Source organism: Meleagris gallopavo, chromosome 1, assembly GCF_000146605.3.
Source record: "Meleagris gallopavo isolate NT-WF06-2002-E0010 breed Aviagen turkey brand Nicholas breeding stock chromosome 1, Turkey_5.1, whole genome shotgun sequence".
Classification (NCBI taxonomy): Eukaryota; Metazoa; Chordata; class Aves; order Galliformes; family Phasianidae; genus Meleagris; species Meleagris gallopavo.
The window spans coordinates 35640117-35647381 of record NC_015011.2 but is presented as its reverse complement, the minus strand read 5'-3'; positions in this window follow the sequence as shown (position 1 = coordinate 35647381).

Here is a 7265-nt window from a genome sequence, read left to right as displayed (position 1 = left end):
ACTGTAGTGAGCATGGTGGCCTTTTCTTCTGAGAACAATGACATGATTGTAATCTGTGCATGCACGTTCAGAATGTGTGGCACACACTTTAACCTCACTTCCTGGAGCAGAGGTATTATTCTTGATTTGGCTGTCTCAGTAAGTTCATGGAGTGGGGGAAGAATAATGTAATTCTGGAGATCTGGATCATGAGATCCAGCTGTGTGCTGCAAGTGAAGCCCCCTTTGGAGATATTATCTGGGGCCAATTCGTTTATTTTGTTGTCAGGCAAACTCTCATTGACGTCAGTGGGAATTTTTATCCCATAAAAAATGGGGACTCAGGTTTGGCCCTGATTTTTTTATCAGCTTGGACCACTTCAAATAGTGCTGGTGTTCTAAGAATCTATTAGTGGACAGAAAGCTCCTGGTTCTGTACTGTACTTACAAAATACTCAGGTTGGCATAAAAAGAGAAAAATTAGGAAAAACAATTCACCGGCCAGCTTTTTCTTCAATATTCTCCAATGTGTCCTATAAGAATAGTTGGACTCTCGCAATTTCATAAACGTAGCAGGTATTTTGAATTTAATCTTTCAAAAATGCATTTTATATCAGACATCTGGTAATAGCTTGTAAATAGAACTGTTAATAAAAATGCATCAGATTCAGGAATATTCACAATGCTAATCATTTACTCCACCCCAAGCATAGAAAAAGTAAATGTTATTTGTTTTCACATATTTTTTTTAGCCAAAGTCTTTCGAGCATATAACTTTACAGCTTTCATAAAAAGGACATAAAAATGAAAAATGTGTTTTGCAATGAATCTGCTTCTGATACGAATGTTCAATTAAATGGACCGTGCAAGAAAAGAGGAAAGATTTGCTACTGGGTTATTGCCAGTGATATCCTTTGACGCTTCTATGGTCTCATGTGTTCCTGATCAAGCAGCACAGAGCACTGGAAAATCCCAAACCAATAAGCCTGAAACCAGAGCAGTCTGCATACATTTGATACACAGTCAGAAGAAGCTTACTTGATTGACAGTGAACTTATGGCATTATATTAACTTACCTTAGAACATTTTTTTTTCCCTTTTGTAAACATAGAACTCCACCAACTCTATTTATACCCTGGAAAACTTTGTGTCTGTTCTTAGACAACAGAATCAAACTATATTTTTACTAGTGGCAGCCATGTGAAATTCTTTCCTACCACATCGTATCTCATTTCACTTTAAATCTTCTCTTCTCAGCACATACAAGATTCATACTTCTGTAAAATCTAGTTACCAAATTTAGTAATTTATCATTGACGTTACCCAGTGAAATATGTAGCTGGTTTCAGTCCAGTTCCTGTTTGTGTACTTTGTTCCCATCACAGAAACTTCAGTGCTCCTGATGCAATTCCATAAAGCTGCCAATATAGAATCCAGTTTATCAGGCATGCTGTACTGCAGGTGCAGAGATAAAAGTCTCTGCTCTGAAGTTTTGTTCTAAGTCTCCAAGTCTGACACTCGTTCCTGACTCAGGAAGCTTGACCTTCTGAGGCTGGGGTTTGAGGATAGAAGAGTGTGAAATACAGACTGGTGGTTGATCTATTTTGGCAAATGTTTAAATTCTCGGTAGCTGATAAACACTGAGATTGCTGGGGTTAATAGAGTTGCCTCCTACTTTTATGATGCAGATTTGTTGAAATAGTAAGGAAGGGAAAAAAAGACAGTATGCCTTCTGGTAGCATCCTTCACTAGGACCAATAGCAATCACTGTAACTAAGGGAAGAGAGGGAAAGGGGAAGGGGAAGGGGAAGGGAAAGGGGAAGGGGAAGGGGAAGGGGAAGGGGAAGGGCGAGGGCAGGGCAGGGCGAAGGGCAGGGCGAGGGAAGGGAAGGGAAGGGAAGGGAAGGGAAGGGAAGGGAAGGGAAGGGAAGGGAAGGGAAGGGAAGGGAAGGGAAAATTATTTTGTTGTGGCTCAGGAATACACAAACTATTGCAAGAAGAGTTTTAGAACTGCTTAAAACAACATAACAGAGAAGTAATGGCAATCTCATGAGGAATTCAGCCTATTATTTGCTGTCTCATTTAATTTCATTGTCATCTGTGTAGACGTTACTAAATATAAAACCATTATCAGATTTATTTTTCATCTGCAAGACATCTGTTTCCACTGTTTAATATTCATCTACCATGACTGAATTTGTTTTCTTGTGCATGAGGAAGGATATATAGCTAAACAGTTGACATGCTGAAACCTTGGCATTACTTTTCCAGTATGTCAACATATATATTTTGGTCCTTGATAGTAAAAAATGCAGTTGTTCAAGATCGGGTATTGTTCATGGCAACTCACTCATGGCAACACACATCTTTTGCTGTGTTGACCACCGTATTCCCAGCAGTCACATCTGACTCTCTGCCCTGTATATGTACAGCTGATCTCTACAGTAAAGAGAATGGAACAAATCTCAATGTCCAGGATAAGTGCCATGGCATAGCTTGTGATTATTAAATGCACTTCCTCCTCACAACAGGACAGCCTCGTTTATATTTCTCCTGGAAAAAGACCCTGACCTGTTCTGTGTGTGCCATGCCTTAGCATTATCTGGGAGAATATTAGTTGTCTCTTACTAAACCTAGGATGCATTCTAATAATTTTACTTGACAGATTATTCTGGGAAATTGTTCATACTGTCTGACTGAAAACATTTTACTAGTGTAAACATAGTACAAAATATTTTAAATCTACCCCCTTGAGCTTAAAACACCAAGAAATGAGCTTGAATCGTTTTGCATGGGAAATGTGCATTTGAGTGTGCAATGATTTCTCAGTGGTCTTTCTAACTTAAATTGAAATCTTACTGAATACTGTCTGCTTCAGAGAATGAAAAGAATATTCTCATTTAATGGTAATTTGGGAGCAGAGAAAAAATGCTGAAGAAAAGTAGGCATACCATTAAGCAGAAAGTTAAGGTCTTTAAAAATGTTAAATAAACATAGCTATGTAACTTTCTAAATTAATGATGGACATCTCTCTTCATTGCTGAAATAACTTTATCCCTCCATTTTCTTTTCCACAACTTTATTCTGTTGTCTAACCATGAATAATTCAGGGCAACTGAAATCTGGGAGCTGAAACAAAATGCAATTGGGACTAGTCCCAGTCTAGTTACTTGCCTCATGCCAACCAATGACTTCAATACGAGTCATTTCAATTTCATTATGAGCGTCCAAAACATCTTCTGTTTTATTGACCTCTTAGAAAAGTGAAGGCTTGTTGTTGAGATAAGTCATTTTCATTTCTTTTCTTGCTAGAATGTACGATTGTTTTTTTTCAGTGAGACATAGAGGACTATAAAGAACTGAATTATCCAACTACAGACAAAATGTAGTGTTCTGAACAAAGCGCAGTGACTGACAAATACATAAGACTTTATAATTCCTGTTCAAAGTGGGCAAATATACCGAGATGGCATTAAAATCAGAAAGAACTAATTCTGTTTTGCAAATTGCTATATAAACACCTCTAGAAATGAAAATTTGGCATTCTCGTGTCTGTTGAAGCAAAGAGAAAGTTCAAATATGTATCTGCATCTGTATTATCTTTTCCTTTATTTCAGACTTTTTTTCTCTTCTATCAAGATCTTCCCTACAGAGAAATACAACCCAATAATATAATCTGTGCAATTTCATGCTCTAATTTTCTTTCTTCTAAAATGTTACATTTATTCTATTTTGGTTACAGAGCTTTTTGGCAAAATCTTAATTTTGGAATAGTTTTCTTGACATTTGACTTAGCAGTACAAAGAAAAATGAAGAAAGATAAAGGAGAACTCTTTATCTCTGAATCTTTCAATTTGGAGATACTGTGTATTCTGATGCAATCAGAAGCTATTCAAAACTTCCTCCAGATACAGGCAGTGAACAGTGTTTGCTTACTAATACATATTTTATTTTTATATTGTTTTATTTTGTTTTATTTACTGCAAAGAAAGTGGTTTGCTTTCATGTAAGGCTGAGGTAACAGTTTGCATTGATTTAAAAAAAAAAATATGGCTGGATAAATAATCTAAAACTGTTCCTAAATTGCATGAGAATTAGGCTCTGGGAAATGAGAAGGTCAGGAGGTCACTTGTTCTGAGAAATATCTTTATAGAATAGCGCAAAATTGTTGCTTGAGTTCCTTCTTAACAGAATATAGCATTTAAAGGAACCATCATCTATTGGGAAAAACCATGCGTGATACATTGATACTCAAAATTCCTGCAAAATATCTCTGCCTCACATTAAATCCCACTTAGTCCAGTGTAATTTGTCTAATGCATGGGCTTGAGTAAGCCTGCGCACAGCTAGAGTAGATTTATACAGCAATGTTTTCTTTACTTGTCAAGAGAGTTGTTGGAAAAAGGACCCCGTAATAGCAGGAAGTGGGAATAAAGTTGGAATGTGGTTGCATGTAAGGATAGGAACCCCTAATAAACATTGTACTCAGAGACTGAAAGTCTGTGGACCTGTTATTAAGACCATTAAAGCTAACTGAGATAGTTCTGACCATGAGAATGAGTGCAATTCACATACAGATTTGAGCTAAGTGAACAAGTTTGCATAAAACAAGAGCAAACCTGAAACCTTTTGAAAAAAAACTTGAACTGTACCAAGCCCTTTCCTGAGGGTCGGAAAAAATTTGATTAATTGTTTAATTTTCACATTCCTCATCTTTTCCATTTTCAGTTGGGAAGAAGAAGTGGACAGGAGAGTAGTTTGTGGTATTTTTACTGGCCTGACTGAGGCTGAGGAGGTATTAGAGGTAATCTCATGAGAAAGTTTGACCTTGCAAAATTTCCGATTGTTTTCCAGAGCCAAGAGATTCAGATACGTTTGGATAGACTTTGAATAAACATCCAACTCTTTGCATGCTTTGCCTTAACTGTAGATTCAAATGTGTTGATATTCCCCTCTTCCACCCCTTGATGAATGCATGTATGTTGTAGGCTTATTTGCATGCATTACTTGTGAATCTTGGGAAAATATGTGTACGCTTAGAATCTTGTCAGAGGACTTTCTGGTCTGAAGTGCTGATTAATTGCTGGGAATATAAGCTGATACATAACATAAGTGCTGAATATTTCAGAAAGTACATTATGAAAAATATTTGAGCTCGATGCAGTCTTCAGGCTCATTAGGAAGTGACAAAGAGATGGCATGGAAAAAATTAACTTGTCAACATAGCCATATATAATTTTCAAAGAACACAATGTGGACACAAAATGTTGCACTGAGCACTCTAATAAATCAGAAAGCTGTGAATTGTTTTAGAGATTTATTGATTTAATTACAGATCATAACACAAAGTGTTTGTTCTAAAGTAATCCTATAAAAAATTTAAAAAAGAAAAACACAGAATATTTATGCAGCTCTTGGGCAGAAAGCAGATCCTTTGAAAATGGTGAGTTATAGATTGCAAGTGAATTGTGAATTTACAGCATGAGGCTTTTCAAATAGGTTTCTGTAGAGAACAGCAGCATCAGCAGGGCATGCAGAATGTTAGAGTGAATCCAGTGATCATATTTTGGACCTCAGAACAGCTGAAGATTTCTCTGTGATTTCAGTCACTACTGAAACCTGAAGCAGCAAAGAAGCACGCTGATTGTGAGGATAATTTAGCTTGGGAAAATCAGTGACAGCTTTCACTCTTACCCACAGAGACCACCTGAAAATACGCAAAACTTCTGCTGAGATGGAGAGAGTCCAAAGAAAATTATCTGGTGCTACTATCTGAAGAATTGCCAGCATTTCAATATTTAAAACACACTGATCATAAAGCTTATTAGAGTTAAGCGCAAGTTAAAGTTTTCTGAAGGTGTTCACATGCCGGAGGTTGTACTTAAGTGTTGCCCTGGGACAGATCTGTGTGGCTATGGAAGCCAGTGTACAGGAGCAGTACAGGGAAACAGGAAAAAACAAACAGTTGCATGGCTATGGATGAGGAGTGAAAAAGCAAATAGCCCCAGCACAGTGGAAGAGAAGTCATTATGATTACATTCACTGTCTTATGATGGATGCCTTTGTCTAAGGCAGATCTGCCTTCTTGTGGACATGCTTTGTTGGGTTGTCTAGGGCACCCGCAGAGCGGTGCTTTTTGTTTTTTTTTGGTCCCAAAATTACAACATAATTTACACATATATTTATGTAAGACTTGCCAGTCTGAAATTTCAAAGGTTTTATATTTCAGGGACTTTGTTCGTCCAGAATAAGGCTGGAATAAATGTGAGCTGTCAGGGTGCAAGCTCAGTGAAATGTGTAATGCTAAATTGACAGTGTAACTGCAAGTGTTTTATAACACTCTCACCTCTTCTGAGAGGTGGGGAAAGAACTTAAAAAAGTCACAAGGATTCAGTTATATCTGACTTTTGGTCCATCTTCTACACACAGGAAATAAAATTAAACATAAATGGTTGTGATTTCTTTGGGATAAAATTTAATTTTCTAGGCTGTTCACTGCAAAAACTAACCTCTAAAGTAAACTCCTGGGATTTAATCCGAGTCTGAGTTTTGTTGGTCCTTTAGGAATAAAAGTTAGCAATATGTAAAACAGTGTAATCTACATCTCCATCAGAGCTGGAACAAACAGAACTTTTAATGATCTATTAAGCCTTATGAGTGACTGAACTTTGGTCAGCAGTGTTTCAGCAGGATTTCTAGAAACATCAAAAGAATAAAAAATTCAAATATAATACCATTCCACTTTGGTGGCTAGGAGTTAATAAAGTTAAAACCTCTTCCATCCTCTGTCATTTAACTCCATATCATAACTCTTGTTACACTAAGTTTCGTTGCCAAGAATTCATAGTAGTAGAAGAAGCAAATGAAGAATGGTCAGAAAGACCACAGCTTTATTAAGCAAAACAATTCAGGTACAAGAATTTGGCCGCTATGAAAGAAGGAGAGCTGGCCAAAGCTACTTGAGTATAACAGCCTCCCCATATTCTGCAATTATGTAACAATGAGTCTTGTCATTAATAACCATTAACTGTCTCAAAGTCCTGAGCAATCCAGCATCATAACCCTTCCCAGAGTGCAACGAGCCAACAACCTAAAGAGGTTCCCAAGACCTAGGCAGGCAAATAATAATGATAGCTGGGAATAAACACCTTTGTTCAGTAAAATTAATCATTGCCATTCTCAAGTCTGTGGCCAGGTCATTAACTTAAAGGCAGGTCTTGGTTGTGACAGCTGAGCAACCATAATTGGAAAGCCCCTATGTGTAGGGCAAAACAGTTTTTTATAACT